The sequence below is a fragment of the Eschrichtius robustus genome, chromosome 4 (genome assembly GCF_028021215.1).
Source record: "Eschrichtius robustus isolate mEscRob2 chromosome 4, mEscRob2.pri, whole genome shotgun sequence".
NCBI lineage: Eukaryota > Metazoa > Chordata > Mammalia > Artiodactyla > Eschrichtiidae > Eschrichtius > Eschrichtius robustus.
The window spans coordinates 19,716,263-19,736,438 of record NC_090827.1 but is presented as its reverse complement, the minus strand read 5'-3'; the positions used below and the strand labels follow the sequence as shown (position 1 = coordinate 19,736,438).

Sequence of the window (20,176 nt, the reverse complement as noted above, 5' to 3'; positions counted from 1 at the left end):
CCACTTTTTCCCCTGAGGTCATTATCTGACCCTAGGGAATGAAAACTTTCCTTTTGACAGCCTTAAAATCCTGAAAGACAGAACTCAAAGCTCAGGAACCAAATAAAGGGAAACAAGGGTCTATACCCTCAAGGTCAAGGTGACCCAGAAATGCAAAGTTCTTGAAGAAATATAGCCTGAGATTAAGGTTTGAACTTGGGTAAATGGGTCTAGGCTGGAAGGCCCTCTGGGTTCCTACAGAAGCAAGCACCAATTCTCTGAAAGAAAATGCACTTATCATGAGTTTCAGATTCCTACAAATTATTTTTCATACATAATCTCTAGCAGTTAAATCATGAGTCAAAGACGTAATTATAATGTGAATTAGAAAAAAGGACTTGCTGGCACGATGTGGGAGTAAAAGGATGTGAGCTCATCCGATTTTACAAAAACACCTAAATCACAACTAACTGCTGAACAACGATTGATTAAAAAAAATGCTGGAACCTACAAAAAAAGATATCCTACATCCAAAGACAAACAAGAAGGTAGGAGGGGTGCAATCATGATAAAATAAAAAACCATATCTGCTGGGTGGGTGACCCACAAACTGGAAAATAATTATTCCACAGAAGTTCTCCCACAGGAGTGAAAGTCCTGAGTCCCATGTCAGGCTTCCGAGCCTGGGGGTTTGGCAACAGGAGAAGGACCCCCTGCAGAGAATCTAGCTTTGAAGGCCAGCGGGTTTGACTGCAAGAATTCCACAGGACTAGGGGAAACAAACTCCACTCTTAGAGGGTGCAGACAACGTCTAGTGTGCACCAGGACCCAGGGTAAAAAGCAGTGACCTCATAAGAAACTGGGCCAGACTTACCTGCTGGTATTGGAGGGTCTCCTGAGGAGGCAGAGGGTGGCTGTGGCTCACTGCAGGGACAAAGAGACTTGCAGCAGTAGCTGTGGCAAGTACTCATTGGTGTGAGCTCTCCTGGAGGCTGCCATTTCCCCCCAAGACCTCACCCCAGCCAAAAGCCAGTAGACTCCAGTGTTGGAACACCTCAGGCCAAACAACCAACAGGGAAGTAACAGAGCCCCACCCATCAGCAGACAGACTGTTTAAAGTCTTCCTGAGCACAGCCCTGCCCACCAGAGGGACATGAACCAGCTCCACCCACCAGTGGGCAGGAACCAGGCCCTCACACCAGCAAGCCTGAGCAAGCCTCTTAGACAGCCTCACCCACCAGAGGGAAGACAGCAGAAGCAAGAAGAACTACAACCCTGCAGCCTGTAGAACAGAAACCATAATCACAGAAAGCTAGACAAGATGAGATGGCAGAAGAATATGTCCCATACGAAGTAACAAGATAAAACCCCAGAAGAACAACTAAGTGAAGTGGAAATAGGCAATCTACTGGAAAAAGAATTCAGAGTAATGATAGTGAACATGATCCAACATAATAATGAACATGATCTTTTTTTTTTGAACATTCTTTTTTTGAGAAAGACTGTGGGCACAGATTGAGAAGATACAAGAAATTTTGACAAAGACCTAGAAGAACTAAAGAACAAACAAACAGAGATGAACAATACACTATCTGAAATGAAAAATACACTAGAAGGAATCAATAGCAGAATAACCGAAGCAGAAGAACAGATAAGTGACCTGGGAAGATAGAATGGTATAAATCACTGCCAAAAAACAAAATAGAGGAAAAAGAATGAAAAGAAATGAAGACAGTCTAAGAGACTTCTGGGACAACATTAAATGCACCAACATTAGCACTATAGGAGTCCCAGAACGCGAAGAGAGAGAGAAAGAACCAGAGAAAATATTGGAAGAGATAATAGCTGAAAACTTCCTTAACATGGAAAAGGAAACAGTCACCCAAGTCCAGGAAGTGCATAGAGTCTCAGGCAGAATAAACCCAAGTAGAAATATGCCAAGGCACATAGTAATCAAATTGACAAAAATTAAAGACAAAGAAAAACAACAAGGGAAAAGCAACAAATAACATAAAAGGAAGCTCCCATAATGTTATCAGCTGATTTCTCAGCAGAAACTCTGCAGGCCAGAAGAGAACGGCATGATATGTTTAAAGTGAAGAAAGGGAAGAACCTACAACCAAGAATATTCTACCCAGCAAGGCTTTCATTCAGATTCTATGGAGAAATCAAAAGATTTACAGACAAGCAAAAGCTAAGAGAATTCAGCAGCACCAGATCAGCTTTGCAACAAATACTAAAGGAGCTTCTCCAAGCAGAAGAGAAGAGCCACTACTAGAAACAAGAAAGTTACGAATGGAAAAGCTCACTGGTAAAGGCAAACATAAAGTAAATGTAGGAAATCATCTGCACACAAATATGACATCAAAATCAGCAACTGTGAGAAGAGGAGAGCACAAATGCAGGATATTGGAAACACTTGAAATTAAAAGACTAGCAACTTAAAACAATCTTGTTTATACATAGACTGCTATATCAAATCCTCATGGTAACTGCAAACCAAAAATCTACAATAGATACACACACAGAAAAGAAAAATGAATCCAAACACAACACTAAAGTTAGTCATCAAGTCACAAGAGAAGAGAACAAAAGAGGAAGGAAAGCAAAAAGACCTACAAAAACAAATCCAAAACAATTTAAAAAATGGCAATAGGAACATACATATCGATAATTACCTTAAGTGGAAATGGATTAAATGCTCCAACCAAAAGACATAGACTGGCTGAATGGATACAAAAACAAGACCTGTAAATATGCTGTCTACAAGAAACCCACTTCAGATCTAGGGACAGATACAGAGTGAAAGTGAGGGGATGGAAAAAGGTATTCCATGCAAATGGAAATCAAAAGAAAGTTGGAGTAGCAATTCTCATATCAGACAAAATAGACTTTAAAATAAATACAGTTACAACAGACAAAGAAGGACACTACATAATGATAAAGGGATCAATCCAAGAAAAAGATATAATAATTGTAAATATACATGCACCCAACATAGAAGCACCCCAATATATAAGGCAAGCACTAACAGCCATAAAAGGAGAAACTGAGAGTAACACAATAATAATAGGGGACTTTAACACCCCACTTTCACCAATGGACAGATCATCCAGACAGAAGATCAATAAGGAAACACAGGCCTTAAGTGACATATTAGACCAGATACCCTTAATTGATATTTATAGAGCATTCCATCCCAGAACAGCAGAACATACACTTTCTCAAGTGCACATGGAACATTCTCCAGTATTGACCAAATGCTGGGCCACAAAGTGAGCCTCAGTAAATTTAAGAAAACTGAAATCATATCAAGCATCTTTTCTGACCACAATGCTATGAGATTAGAAATCAGCTACAGGAAAAAAAAACTATAAAAAACACACACACAGACACACACACACAAACAGGTGGAAGCTAAACAATATGCTACTAAGCAACCAAGGGATCACTGAAGAAATCAAAAAAAACTGAGACACAAATGAAAACGAAAGCACGATGATCCAAAACCTATGGGATGTGACAAAAGTGGTTCTAAGAGGGAAGTTTATATCAATACAATCTTACCTCAGGAAACAAGAAAAATCACAAATAAACAACCTAACCCTACACCTAAAGCAACCAGAGAAAAAAGAACAAAGAAAACCCAAAGTTAGTAGAAGGAAAGAAATTATAAAGATCAGAGCAGAAATCAAAGAAATAGAAATGAATAAAACAATAGAAAAGACCAATGAAACTAAAAGCTGGTTCTTTGAAAAGATAAACAAAATTGATAAACCTTTAGCCAGACTTATCAAGAAAAAAAGGGAGAGGGCTCAAATCAGTAAGTTTAGAAATGAAAAATGAGAAGTTACAACAGACACCACAGAAATAAAAGTATCATTAAGAGACTACTGCAAGCAACTGTTTCCCAATAAAATGGACAACCTGGAATAAATGGACAAATTATTAGAAAGGTACAATCTCCAATGACTGAACCAAGAAGAAATAGAAAATACAAACAGACCAATTACGAGTACTGAAATTGAAACTGTGATTTTAAAACTACCAACAAACAGAAGTTCAGGACCAGTTGGCTTTACAGGCGAACTCTATCAAACATTTAGAGAAGAGTTAGCACCTATACTTCTGAATCTATTTCAAAAAATTGCAGAGGGAGGAACACTCCCGAACTTATTCTATGAGGCCACTAGCACCCTGTTACCAAAACCAGAGAAATATACCACAAAAAAAGAAAATTACAGACCAATATCACTGATGAATATAGACGCAAAAATCCTCAACAAAATACTAGCAATCCAAATCTAAAATACATTAAAAGGACCATACACTATGATCAAATGGGATTTATCCCAGTGATGCAAGGATTTTTCAATATCTGCAAATCAATCAGTGTGATACACCACATCAACAAATACAAGAATAAGAACCATATGATCATCTCAATAGATGCAGAAAAATCTTGTATCCAATAAGCTATTTTGTAGCAGAAAAAGCTACAAAATTCAACATCAACTTATAAAAACTCTCCAGAAAATGGGCATAGAGGGAACATACCTCGGCATAAAAAAAGGCCATATATGACAAACCCACAGCTAACATCATACTCAACTGTGAAAAGCTGAAAGCATTTCCTCTAAGATCAGGATCAAGACAAGGAGGTCCACTCTCATCACTTTTATTCAACATAGTTTTTGAAGTCCTAACTATAGCAATCAGAGAAGAAAAAGAAATGAAAGGAATCCAAACTGGAAACGAAGTAAAACTGTCATTGTTTGCAGATGACATGATACTATACATAGAAAATCCTAAATGCACCACCAGAAAAATACTAGAGCTCACCAATGAATTTGGGAAAGTTGCAGGATACAAAATTAATACACAGAAATCTGTTGCATTTCTATATGCTAACAACAAAAGATCAAGAGGAGAAATGAAGGAAACAATCCTATTTACCATCACATCAAAAAGAATAAAATACCTAGGAAGAAAACCTACATAAGGAGGTAAAAGACCTATACTCCGAAGACTATAAGATGCTGATGAAAGAAATCAAAGATGACACAAACAGATGGAAAGATATCCCATGTTCTTGGATTGGAAGAATCAATATTGTTAAAATGACCACACTTCCCAAGGCACTCTCCAGGTTCAATGCAATCCATATCAAATTACCAATGGCATTTTTCACAGAACTAGAACAAAAAATGTTAAAATTTGTATGGAGACACAGAAGACCCCAAATAGCCAAAGCAATCTTTAGAAAGAAAAACGGACCTGGAGGAATCAGACGCCCTGACATCAGACTATACTACAAAACTACAGTCATAAAAACAATATGGTACTGGCACAAAAACAGAAATATAGATCAATGGAACAGGATAGAAGCTCAGAAATAAACCCATGCACCTATGGTCAATTAATCTATGACAAAGGAGGTAAGACTATACAATGGAGGAAAGACAGTCTCTTCAATAAATGGTGCTGGAAACCCTGGACAGCTACATGTAAGAAAATGAAATTAGAACATTTTTAACACCATACACAAAAACAAACTCAAAATGGATTAAAGACTTAAATGTAAGACTGAATAGTATAAAACACTTAGAGGAAAACATACGTAGAACACACTTGGACATAAATCACAGTAAGAACTTTTTTGGCCCACGTCCTAGAGTAATGGAAATAAAAACAAAAATAAACAAATGGGACCTAATTAAACTCAAAAGCTTTTTCACAGCAAAGGAAACTGTAGATAAAATGAAAAGACGACCCACAGAATGGGAGAAAATATTTGCCAACAATTGAGACTGACAAGGGATGAGTCTCCAAAATTTACAAACTACTCATGTGGCTCAATATCAAAAACACAAGAAACCCAGTCAAAAAATGGGCAGAAGACCTACACAGAGGTTTCTCTAAAGAAGACAAACAGATGGTCGAGAGGCACATGAAAAGATGCTCAATATCACTAATTATTAGAGAAATGAAAATCAAAACTACAATGAGATACAGCAGAAATTAACACAACATTGTAAAGCAATTATACTCCAATAAAGATGTTTAAAAAAAAACTACAATGAGGTATCACCTCACACCGGTCAGAAAGGCCATCATCAAAAAATCTACAAATAATAAATGCTGGAGAGGGTATGGAGGAAAAGGAACCCTCCTACACTGTTTGTGGGAATGTAAATTGGTACAGTCACTACGGAGAACAGTATGGAGGTTCCTTAAAAAACTAAAAATAGGGGGGCCCTGAACCAAGTAGAAGGATGTGCTCTCACTCCCTCTTGTGAGAACACCAGAATCACAACTAGCTGCTGGACAATCATCGACAGGAAGGCGCTGGAACTCACCAAAAAAAGATACCCCACATCCAAGGACAAAGGAGAAGCCACAATGAGACGGTAGGTAGGGCGCAATCACAGTAAAATCAAATCCCATAACTGCTAGGTGGGTGACTCACAGACTGGAGAACACTTATACCACAGAAGTCCACCCACTGGAGTCAAGGTTCTGAGCCTCACGTCAGGCTTCTCAACCTGGTGGTCCAGCAACAGGAGGAGGAATTCCTAGAGAATCAGACTTTGAAGGCTAGCGGGATTTGATTGCAGGACTTCAACAGGACTGGGGGAAACAGAGACTTCACTCTTGGAGGGCACACACAAAGTAGTGTGCGCATGGGGACCAAGGGGAAGGAGCAGTGACACGAGGGGAGACTGAACCAGACCTACCTGCTAGTGTTGGAAGGTGGCTGTGGCTCACCGTGGGGACAAGGACACTGGCAGCAGAAGTTCTGGGAAGTACGCCTTGGCGTGAGCCCTCCCAGAGTCTGTCATTAGCCCCACCAAAGAGCCCAGGTAGGCTCCAGTGTTGTGTTGCCTCAAGCCAAACAACCAACAGGCAGGGAACCCAGCCCCACCCATCAGCAGTCAAGCCGATTAAAGTTTTACTGAGCTCTGCCCACAAGAGCAACAGTCAGCTCTACCCACCACCAGTCCCTCCCATCAGGAAACTTGTACAAGCCTCTTAGATAGCCTCAATCACCAGAGGGCAGACAGCAGAAGCAAGAAGAACTATAATCCTGCAGCCTGTGGAACAAAAACCACATTCACAGAAAGATACACAAGATGAAAAGGCAGAGGGCTATGCACCAGATGAAGGAACAAGATAAAACCCCAGAAAAACAACTAAATGAAGTGGAGATAGGCAACCTTCCAGAAAAAGAATTCAGAATAATGATAGTGAAGATGATCCAGGACCTCGGAAAGATGCAAGAAATGTTTAACAAGGACCTAGAAGAATTAAAGAACAAGCAAACAGAGATGAACAATACAATAACTGAAATGAAAACTACACTAGAAGGAATCAATAGCAGGAATTTGCAGGAATAACTGAGGCAGAAGAACGGATAAGTGACCTGGAAGACAGAATGGTGGAATTCACTGCTGTGGAACAGAATAAAGAAAAAAGAATGAAAAGAAATGAAGACAGCCTAAGAGACCTGTGGGACAACATTAAATGCAACAACATTCGCATTAGTGGGGTCCCAGAAGGAGAAGAGAGAGAGAAAGGACCAGAGACAATATTTGAAGAGATTATAGTCGAAAACTTCCCTAACATGGGAAAGGAAATAGCCACCCAAGTCCAGGAAGCGCAGCAAGTCCTATACAGGATAAACCCAAGGAGAAACACGCCGAGATACATAGTAATCAAATTGTCAAAAATTAAAGACAAAGAAAAAATATCGAAAGCAGCAAGGGAAAAACGACAAATAACATACAAGGGAACTCCCATAAGGTTAACAGCTGATCTCTCAGCAGAAACTCTACAAGCCAGAAGGGAGTGGCATGATATACTTAAAGTGATGAAAGGGAAGAACCTACAACCAAGATTACTCTACCTGGCAAGGATCTCATTCAGATTCGATGGAGAAATCAAAAGCTTTACAGGCAAGCAAAAGCTAAGAGAATTCAGCACCACCAAACCAGCTCTACAACAAATGCTAAAGGAACTTCTCTAAGTGGGAAACACAAGAGAAGAAACGGACCTACAAAAAACAAACGCAAACATTTAAGAAAATGGTCATAGGAACATACATATCGATAATTACCTTAAACGTGAATGGATTAAATGCTCCAACCAAAAGACACAGGCTTGCTGAATGGATACAAAAACAAGACCCTTATATATGTTGCCTACAAGAGACCCACTTCAGACCTAGGGACACATACAGACTGAAAGTGAGGGGATGGAAAAAGATATTCCATGCAAATGGAAATCAAAAGAAAGCTGGAGTAGCAATTCCCATATCAGACAAAATAGACTTTAAAATAAAGACTATTACAAGAGACAAAGAAGGACACTACATAATGATCAAGGGATCAATCCAAGAAGAAGATAGAACAATTGTAAATATTTATGCACCCAACATAGGAGCACCTCAGTACATAACGCAAATGCTAACAGCCATAAAAGGGGACATCAACAGTAACAAAGTCATAGTAGGGGACTTTAACAACCCACTTACACCAGTGGACAGATCATCCAAAATGAAAATAAATAAGGAAACACAAGCTTTAAATTATGCATTAAACAAGATGGACCTAATTGATATTTACAGGACATTCCATCCCAAAACAGCACATTACACTTTCTTCTCAAGTGTTCATGGAACATTCTACAGGATAGATCATATCATGGGCCACAAATCAAGCCTTGGTAAAATTAAGAAAATTGAAATCGTATCAAGTATGTTTTCTGACCACAATGCTATGAGACTAGATATCAATTACAGGAAAAAAATCCGTAAAAAATACAACCACATGGAGGTTAAACAATACACTACTAAATAACCAAGAGATCACTGAAGAAATCAACGAGTAAATCAAAAAATACTTAGAAACAAATGACAATGAAAACACAACGACCCAAAACCTATGGGATGCAGCAAAAGCAGTTCTAAGAGGGAAGTTTATAGCAATACAATCCTACCTCAAGAAACAAAAACCATCTCAAATAAACAACCTAACCTTATACTTAAAGCAATTAGAGAAAGAAGAACAAAAAAACCCCAAAGTTAGCAAAGGAAAGAAATCATAAAGATCAGATCAGAAAGAAATGAAAAAGAAATGAAGTAAACGATAGCAAAGATCAATAAAACTAAAAGCTGTTTTTTTGAGAAGATAAACAAAATCGATAAACCCTTAGCCAGACTCATCAAGAAAAAAAGAGAGAAGTATCAAATCAACAGAATTAGAAATGAAAAAGGAGAAGTAACAACTGACACTGCAGAAATACAAAGGGTCATGAGAGATTACTACAAGCAACTCTATGCCAATAAAATGGACAACCTAGAATAAATGGACAAATTCTTAGAAAAGCAAAACCTTCCGAGACTGAACCAGGAAGAAATAGAAAATATGAACAGACCAATCACAAGCACTGAAATTGAACCTGTGATTTAAAATCTTCCAACAAACAAAAGCCCAACACCAGATGGCTTCACAGGTGAATTCTATCAAACATTTAGAGAAGAGCTAATACATATCCTCTTCAAACTCTTCCAAAATATAGCAGAGCGAGGAACACTCCCAAACTTATTCTACGAGGCCACCATCACCCTGATACCAAAACCAGACAAAGATGTCACAAAAAAATAAAACTACAGGCCAATATCTCTGATGAACATAGATGCAAATATCATCAACAAAATACTAGCAAACAGAAACCAGCAGCACATTAAAAGGATCATACACCATGATCAGTGGGGTTAATCCCACAAATGCAAGGATTCTTCAGTATATGCAAATCAACCAATGTGATACACCATATTAACAAATTGAAGGATAAAAACCATATGATCATCTCAATAGGTGCAGAAAAACCTTTTGACAAAATTCAACACCCATTTATGATAAAAAAAACTCTCCAGAAAGTAGGCATAGAGGGAACCTACCTCAACATAATAAACGCCATATATGACCGACCCACAGCCAACATCGTTCTCAATGGTGAAAAACTGAAACCATTTCCTCTAACACCAGGAGCAAGACAAGGTTGCGCACTCTTACTGCTATCATTCAACATAGTTTTGGAAGTTTTAACCACAGCAATCAGAGAAGAAAAAGAAATGAAAGGAATGCAAAATGGAAAAGAAGGACCAAAATTGTCACTGTTTGAAGATGACATGATAGTATACATACAGAATCCTAAAGATGTTACCAGAAACCTACTAGAGCTAATCACTGAGTTTGGTAAAGTAGCAGGATATAACATTAATGCACAGAAATCTCTTGCATTCCTATACACTAATGATGAAAAATCTGAAAGAGAAATTAAGGAAACACTCCCATTTACCATTGCCACAAAAAGAATATAATACCTAGGAATAAACCTACCTAAGGGGAAAAAAGACCTGGATTAAGAAAATTATAAGACACTGATGAAATAAATTAAAGATGATACAAACAGATGGAGAGATATACCATGTTCTTGGACTGGAAAAATAAACACTGTGAAAATGACTATACTACCCAAAACAATCTACAGATTCAATGCAATCCCTATCAAACTACCAATGGCACTTTTCACAGAACTAGAACAAAAAATTTCACAATTTGTATGAAACACAGAAGACCCCGAATAGCCAAAGCGATCTTGGAAAGAAAAACGGAGCTGGAGGAATCAGGCTCCCTGACTTCAGACTATACTACAAAGCTACAGTAATTACGACAGTGTGGTACTGGCACAAAAACAGAAATATAGATCAATACAACAGGATAGAAAGCCCAGCGATAAACCCATGCACATATGGTCACCTTATCTTTGACAAAGGAGGCAAGAATATACAATGGAGAAAAGACAGCCTCTTCCATTACTGGTGCTGGGAAAAGTGGACAGCTACATGTAAAAGAATGAAATTAGAACACTCCCTAACACCATACACAAAAATAAACTCAAAATGGATTAAAGACCTAAATGTAAAGCCAGGCACAATAAAACTCTTAGAGGAAAACATAGGCAGAACACTCTATGACATAAATCACAGCATGATCCTTTATGACCCACCTCCTAGAGAAATGGAAATAAAAACAAAAATAAACAAATGGCACCTAATGAAACTTAAAAGCTTTTACACAGCAAAGGATACCATAAACAAGATGAAAAGACAACCCTCAGAATGGGAGAAAATATTTGCAAATGAAGCAACTGACAAAGGATTAATCTTGAAAACTTACAAGCAGCTCATGCAGCTCAATATCAAAAAAACAAACAACCCAACCAAAAATGGGCAGAAGAACTAAATTGACATTTCTCCAAAGAAGATATACAGATTGCCAACAAACACATGAATGGATGCTCAACATCAGTAATCATTAAGAAATGCAAATCAAAACTACAATGAGGTATCACCTCACACCAGTCACAATGGCCATCCTCAAAAAATCTACAAACAATAAATGCTGGAGAGGGTATGGAAAAAAGGGAACCCTTTTGCACTGTTGGTGGGAATGTAAATTGATACAGCCACTATGGAGAACAGTATGGAGGTTCCCTAAAAAACTAAGAGTAGAACTACCATATGACCCAGCAATCCCACTACTGGGCATATACCCTGAGAAAAACCGTAATTCAAAATGAGTCATGTACCATAATGTTCATTGCAGCTCGATTTACAATAGCCAGGATATAGAAGCAACCTAAGTGTCCATCGACAGATGAATGGATAAAGAAGATGTGGCACATATATACTATGGAATATTACTCAGCCATAAAAAGAAACGAAATTGGGTTATTTGTAGTGAGGTGAATGGACCTAGAGTCTGTCATACAGAGTGAAGTAAGTCAGAAAGAGAAAAACAAATACCGTATGCTAACACATATGTATGGAATCTAAAAAAACAAAAAAAGAATGGTTCTGAAGAACCTAGGGGCAGGACAGGAATAAAGACGCAGATGTAGAGAATGGACTTGTGGACACAGGGAGGGGGAAGGGTAAGCTGGGACGAAGTGAGAGAGTGGCATAGACATATATACACTACCAAATGTAAAATAGATAGCTAGTGGGAAGCAGCCTCAAAGCACAGGGAGATCAGCTCGGTGCTTTGTGACCACGTAGAGGGGTGGGATAGGAAGGGTGGGAGGGAGACACAAGAGGGAGGGGATATGGGGATATATGTATACATATTGCTAATTCACTTTGTTGTAGAGCAGAAACTAACACAACATTGTAAAGCAATTATACTCCAATAAAGATGTTAAAAAAGAAAAAAGAGATTTCTGTGCATTAATTTTGTATCCTGCTACTTTACCAAATTCATTGATTAGCTCTAGTAGTTTCCTGGTGGCATCTTTAGGATTTTCTATGTATAGTATCATGTCATCTGCAAACAGTGACAGTTTTACTTCTTTCCCAGTTTGAATCCCTTTTCAAAATCTTCCAACAAAAAACAGTCCAGGGTCAGATGGCTTCACAGGTGAATTCTATCAAACATTTAGAGAAGAGCTAACACCTATCCTTCTCAAACTCTTCCAAAATATAGCAGAGGGAGGAACACTGCCAAACTCATTCTACGAGGCCACCATCAGCCTGATACCAAAACTAGACAAGGATGTCACAAAAAAGAAAATTACAGGCCAATATCACTGATGATCATAGATGCAAAAATCCTCAACAAAATACTAGCAAACAGCATCCAACAGCACATTACAAGGATCATAAACAATGATCAAGTGGGGTTTATCCCAGGAATGCAAGGATTCTTCAGTATATATGCAAATCAACCAATGTGATACACCATATTAGCAAATAGAAGGATAAAAACCGCATGATCATTTCAATAGACAGAAAAAGCTTTTGACAAAATTCAACACCCATTTATGATAAAAACTCTCTAGAAAGTAGGCATAGAGGGAACCTACCTCAACATAATAGAGGCCATATATGACAAACCCACAACCAACATCGTCCTCAGTGGTGAAAAACTGAAACCATTTCCTCTAAGATCAGGAAGAAGACAAGGTTGTCCACTCTCACCACTATTATTCAACATAGTTTTGGAAGTTTTAGCCCTGGCAATCTGAGAATGTAGCTAATTTCTGAAGGGCAAATACTAATTTGAAACAATGCAAGGATAGAAGCTAATCCAAACTAGTTTCTTGACTTGACCCAAGAATTAAAGGGTCAGCATCTCCCCTCGCCTATAACCCATTCAGGACTTATGTATTTTTTACGGCAGATTTAAAGGATTTTCTAAGGTAATTTTTGCATTTTGAGATTTTCTTTCTACACTTTGTATCAGTTAGGAATTGACTTTATACAGCTAGTAACAGAGATTATTTCTCCCTCACGTGAAAGGGTTCAACAGTCCAGGGTTGGTGTAGAAGTTCCATGGTGTCATTATGGACCCAGGCCTTGTTCCATATTTTAGATTTATCTTCGTTAATATATGGCTTCTCTTCTGGAGGTTAACTCTTATCCAAGATGGTTCCTGACGTTCCAGTCACCCAAATGGCTACTATATTTCCATGCATCACATCAATAATCCAGGAAGAAAACAAGAGGAAAGGGGGTTAGGGACAGACAAGGGCACATGCTAGCCATGTGCTCCCTCTGCAGGAGCCTTTCCGTGAGTCCCAGGCAATAATCTGGATGCACTGATCACTTGTAGCTGCAGGGAGCATAGAAAATGTAGCTTCCTCACAGAGCACATTCCCACCCCTTTCTAAAACAGGGGCTCAGAAAACATACATTAGGTTATAAGCAGCAGTCTCTACCACAGATCCTGACATTCATACCCAACCCCTGTGTGAGAGGTATCTACACTCTGTGTGGTTTGTACCTTTCCTAAGAGAGGGCCAAGCATCCATTAGAGGGAGATATACCCCTGGCTATGTGACCACGGTTCTGTTATATTCCCTTTATGAGGACCTATGGGGACCATTCTTGTCTCATTACTAGGAAAAATAATACAGCTGGTTGGTTTGGGCACAATTTGCAGTAACTGTCAGAACCATTGACAGAGATAGCTCTGCTGCACTGCTCTGGGCAGCACATGTATCCCTGTTACCCTGGTAACAAACAGACTGCCAGTTCAAGACACTATTTTTTCAGCAAAGTTAGAAAATAGATGGAGAGATTTCTTGGAATACATGCAAGAATCTATGAATGGTGATTAGTAATTTTTAAAACACTGGTAATCGTAAGCAGGAATCTCCACAGGTTGTTTCTTGTCCACAGATATTTTGAGTATTGTTGTGGACTGAATTGTTTCTCCCCAAATTCCTGTGTTGAAACGCTAATCCCCCACATGACTGTATTTGGAGATAGGACCTTGAAGGAGGTAATTAAAGTTAAATGAGGTCTTAAGGGTGGGTCCTAAACAGATAGGACTGGTGTCCTTTTAAGGGAAGGAAGAAACACCAGACCTCTCTCTTTGTCTCTATGCACACAGAGAAGAAAAGTCGTGTGAGATCACAGCAAGGAGGTATCCATCCACTAGTCAGGAAGAGAGGCTTTACCAGGAATCAACCCTGCCAGCAACTTGACCTTAGACTTCTAGCCTCTAGAACTGTGAAAAAATAAACTTCTGTCATTTAAGCCACCCAGTCTGTGGCATTATGATATGGAAGCCCTAGCAGATTCATACAGGTGTGAATATGTAGGTCACTCTGTTAGGCCCATTTTGTCCATGTGTAAGCAGCGTGGCCATATCTTGGAGCTATGAACAAATTAGCCCTATTCATTTTTATCCTCATTTCGCATTTACTATAAAAATGCCAACAGTGTCTGATTAACATATAAGCAGATAATGTAAATAATTTATGAAAGGCAAAAATGCTGATGTAAAACAATACAAAAATAAAACAATTTCATCTGGTGTCTTACCCATCCAATACTCTGTTCTGTTAATTTTGGAAGCACATGATTCGGCACTAAATTTGCAACAAATATCTGCAATCAGATAAAATAGTACTTTGTGATCTCCAGAGCACAACAAAAGTAATTATGCAAGTGTAGTAGAAAGAATTCTAAATTGGCTCCTGCGATTCCCTCCCCCTGGTGTCCACACCCGGTATAATCCCCTTCCCTTGATTGTGGGAGCACCAGTGAATATGATGGATGTCACTTCTGTGATTACATTCTAGATGAAGAGATTTTGCAGATATAATTAAAATCTCAAATCTGAATTACTTTGAGTTCATCAGAGTCTGTTCATCAAAAGGAGATTATTTGGGGTGGGTCTGACCTAATCAGGCGAGCCCTTTCAAAGAGATTTAGGCCTTCCCCAAGAACAGAGAAGCTCCCCTCCTGGCCTTAAAGAAGCAAGCAGTCATGAGTTCTACAGCTGCCAGGAAATGAACCTGCCAACAACTATGAGAGCTTGGAAGAGGACCCCCAAGTGACAGATGAGAGCCCAGCCCCAGCTGGCACCTGGATTGCAGCCTTATGAGACCCTGATCTGGGGACCCAGCTCGAGTGAAGCCATGCCCACACTCCTCACCCATGGAAACTGTGAGGTAACAGCAAAGGTGTTAAACTGAGATTTATCAGACTCTGAATCCAGGGCTCTTACCCATAACTAGTGGACATTGAGCTGCTGTCAGGCCTGGGGGTCTAGACGCTGCTCAGGCTGTAAGAATCACAAATGCAAGTTCTTCGGTATCCCAGAATGTATTTGCCAGCATTCGAACTTGCTAACTGACCATCTATAAGGCCTATATTAGGATTCAGCTCTGTGTTAACCATGGGCACTCCATCCATTGTTGACCTACCAGAGTTTCCCTTATTGAAAAGACGTAAGAAAAATGAAGAGTTGAGTAATTCTGCTTACTTTATCTGTTTTTTCCTCTATTCTTGTTTAAGACATAGCACTAGAACACTAAAAGCCTTGTTATTTGCTCTTAGCTCTTTTTAAAAAAATAAGCCTCACATTATTATTTTCCCTTCTAGCTTTGAGACACTATTCTTATAGGTCCTGAGACTCTCTTTTATGAACCTTGATTATAGGGCTCTCCTTTCACTGGTTGTTCAAATAGCAATGTTTACAGCAGGACCGATTCAATGGCCCAAATTGGAAACTACCCAAATGCCCAACAAAAACAGCATGAATGCATAAATTGGGGTATGGTCACACAATGGAATACCACACGGCAGTGAGAATGAATAATCTACGATTACACACAAAAACATGGATGAATCTCATAAATATAATGCTGAATGAGAGAAGACAACAAAAAAGAGTATAAATTGTACAATCATCTGTTTTCATGAAATACAGAAACAGACAAAACTAATATCTGGAGTCAAGAGTGAACATAATGTTATCCTTGTGACGGGAGAGTAAGAGGAAGGAACACAAGAAGGCTCTGGGTGATGGGAAGATTCTGTTTCTGGAACTGGGTGCCGGTTATACGTGTGGTTTTCAGTTTGTGAAAATTCATTGAGCTACACACCAGTGATATGGGCACTTTTACTTTACTTCAGTTAAAAGTTTGTTAAAATGTAGTTTCCTGGGCTCTACCCCTTAGACTTACTGAGTCAAAATTTCTGGGAACGGAGCCTGGAAATCCACATTTTAAGCAGGGTCCCCAATTCCAGGAGATTTTAATGCCTCATAACATCTGAGAGCCACTTGTGTAGGAACCTTTAAAACAAAGGCAGAAATGTAATTATAATTATTTTTCTAACATAAGTAAATATTTATAAAATTAAAAACATCTTCTTAATAGCCTCATTAGTAACTAGTCTTCCTGGTAACCTAAAAATGTAACCCAACAAAAAATCCCATATTTTGGTACACGTTTTGTTTTGATTTTGTTTGTTTGTTTCAGGTTTCAGGAGCAAAGATGGTAACTTTAAACTTGTGTCTGATTTTATGGCCAAAAAGATTAATATGGTTCATTAATAACTCATGTGTTGCCCAGAGAACAAATTCAGGAAGGAATTGACTTGCATCATTCAGGAAAGAGGTGTTGTTAATGTAATGTTCTCCATTAAAAAAAGAGAGGAAGGGGCTTCAATTTGAACTAAAATTGAAATAACAATATATAATCAGTGTTATTTTCTTAGGTGACCTCTATTCCTACATTTCTAACGTATAGGTACTCTATTTCTAAATTATCACAATAGTTTGTTTTATTCCGATTTTATAACTGAATAAAGTATTTTTCTCTCTCTTCTAGATTTATGTATTCCTAATACAGAATGTTAAAATGAGGGGAGCCAAGCCTAATAAATCTTCAGGTGAATATATTTGTATTCTCCACATGCACCATAAAATTATATGAGCAATGATTATGTACTCTTCTACTCACTCACTTATTAGGTGCCTTGAGATATTCCCTTCATATTTCTCTTATCTAGGGAAAAAAGAAAGTAATTAAGTCTAGAATTCAGAAAAGTCCTCATTTCCAGACAAATCTTCTGGAACCGTAGCTCCAAAGATTTTTTTATCTGCATTCAAACTTAAGAGCACCCATTTTGAAAATATCCATAGCTGATTTGATGTGTAAGAACACCTTCAAAACTCTTTTAGTGACAAGTGCTGGGAGAAGGGGAGCTTCAAAGAATAGGAGTCAGTACCCATTTTAGTCCATAGAAGGTAGGAACTATTAATTTGGCAATTACTGTAATAGTCTTATCAGACAAAAAAGGTATTATAAAAATAAGACATGACAAATCTCTATTTCTACCTTGGGATTCTTCTACTTTCTCTGATGTTGGCTGCACTGACATGGGCAGGTCCATGTGCAGTCAAGGCAGACAAACAGATGCCGGATACATATCTAAATGTGAAAACTCAAGAGTTAACGTGGTACTCACGTCCAAACAGCAGGCCACTGCATCCCTGAATTGAAGTGACTCAGAAATAACACGGTCAGGTGAAGTCAGAATTTTCCTTTGGTCTGCTCCAAAGCACAAATAATGATCAATTGTGTGTGTTGGGAGGTGGGTATATGTAGATATGTGTGTATATGTGTATATTTGACCCATAGACATAAATATAAAATTTTATAAATGCTATGAAGAAATGAAAAGGGAAAGTGATCAAGAACAATAAATATTGTGTTTATAATTTTATAAGTATTTGAAAGATTATTTTAACCTAGCGGGTACTTGATAGGCTTGTGTCAAGAAAAAGAAAAGCTCTCTGGATTCAGGAAAACTTGAATTCAACTCCTGGTTTCAGATCCCAACTTCATCACTTACTATGTTATTGGGTATTTTCTTAACTTCCCTGAACCTCAGTGTCCTCATCTGTGAAACAAGAAAAATACCATTCACTGCACTAGGCCATTATTTGAGGTTAGCTATAGAACCAGTAATTTTAAAAGCATCCACAAAGAGGCTTAGAAAATAGTACAGCCTTGTTTTGCCCATACTGTAAGGCACTGCTAACTAAATGTTGTTCCAGAAGCCTTATGCACTAACTCCACGTTTTTATACTACAGTGGTAAAAATTATATTTCTGCTTTCAAAACTTTGATGACAAGAAGCATGATGTCTGTAAGATAAAGATCTGGAAAAAACAGAGTTCTGGAGATGGCTAGTGGTGATGGTTGCATGACTGTGAATTATCTAATGCCACTAAACTGTATACTTAAAAGTGGTTAAGATGGTAAATTTTGTTATATGTGTTTTATCACAATTAAATGTTTTAAGATAATGACTAGAAAATGCTTTCACAGTGTGGGATACACAGAAAGTCCTCCAAAAATAATAAATTTTATGCTTGTTATTTCATTCAGTTTCCTGACTGGAGGCCCAAGATGGTCCCATTATGTCAAGAGTTCCTTTCTGGGGAAAAGAAAGCACGTGGTAAGATTAAATCATCGGAATTTTTAGAAAAAGAAAAATCTGGAATGTTCGAATCATCATGGCATTCTTTTCCAATTACAATTAAATTTTTTTCCTCTTCCTCCATTTAACCACATGTGAACTATTCTCAATAGGAGTCAAGATAACTCACCCTTTCACCCCTAGATCATTAGCCCCATCCTTACTATGCAAACTTTCTACTCAGCCTGAGCCCACGTGTACCTACATCCCTCAATGCCATATTTACCACATCCTAAAATTCTCCTCAGTCACTGGCAGCTTCAGACTGCAATATTTCTCCAAACTTGGTCACCCCTAGATATTTTTCTCTGTATGCCCTCTCTAGCGGGTATTTGCCTCTGAAAAATATTTTGATTGATTTCACTAAATAAAGTGATTTGTTGCATTACATCATGCTATTAATATCTGTAATTGTAATGACATAACACATTTCTTTACAGCATTCAGAAAATGACTTGATAAAAATGAAAATTTGTGAAGGGAGGAAAGATAGAAAAAAAGAAATGCATCTCACAGAACAAGCATACTCATTTTTGTTGTTCATATTTGTTATCTATGAAACTTCTGATCTACTCTATGCCTTAAGAGTAGAGTTCTTTACAGTTATTAAGGAACGAACCATGGCAGCTATGGTAGCCCTTTGCAGTGGGCTAGGGAGAAGAAAGTTAACGCACTTCATAGCGGCTGCTGTCTGCCTCACAAATTCTGGACTCATGCAGTGCTGTGGAGGAGAAGTTGTTCACAATATAAACAGGTAACCAGCAATGAGGACCTGCCTGTTCCAATGGAAAATCCTTATAAGGAGCCTCTGAAAAAAATGTACCTTGTGTGGAAAACGTGTAGATTATAAGAATGTACAGCTTTTATCCCAGTTTATTTCTCCATTTACTGGATGCACTTATGGAAGGCGCATAACAGGTCTTTGTGGGAAGAAACAAAAAGAAATCACAAAAGCAATTAAGAGAGCTCAAATAATGGGGTTTATGCCAGTTACATACAAGGATCCTGCATATCTCAAAGACCCTAAAGTTTGTAACATTAAATACAGGGAGTAAATTCTATAAAGTTATCATCAATAAATTTATTTTACAGTTGTGTGGTGGTAAAAAAAAAAAAAGTTACTAAGGAAGAATTCTAAAATCTGGAGAAGGTAAAATTATTAACATGCAGCTAAGGTTTTCAGGTCTACCACATTGCAAGATATGCAATTATAAACTAATTATTCATTAATTCAACAAACATTTATTGGGTGTGTATTGTACCTCTTCTGCACCAAGTTACTTCTTTCTTGTAAGATGGCATGCAGGGAACAGCACGTTCTTGGTTTAGAAGCAAGTGGTTTTCTATAAA

The 20,176-nt window shown here is 38.2% G+C and overlaps 1 pseudogene; it reads left to right on the top strand.

Moving 5' to 3' along the window:
- The first annotated feature begins 19,446 nt into the window (after positions 1-19,446).
- On the top strand, positions 19,447-19,892 carry LOC137763606 (small ribosomal subunit protein bS18m pseudogene; annotated as a pseudogene).
- Positions 19,893-20,176: the final 284 nt, after the last annotated feature.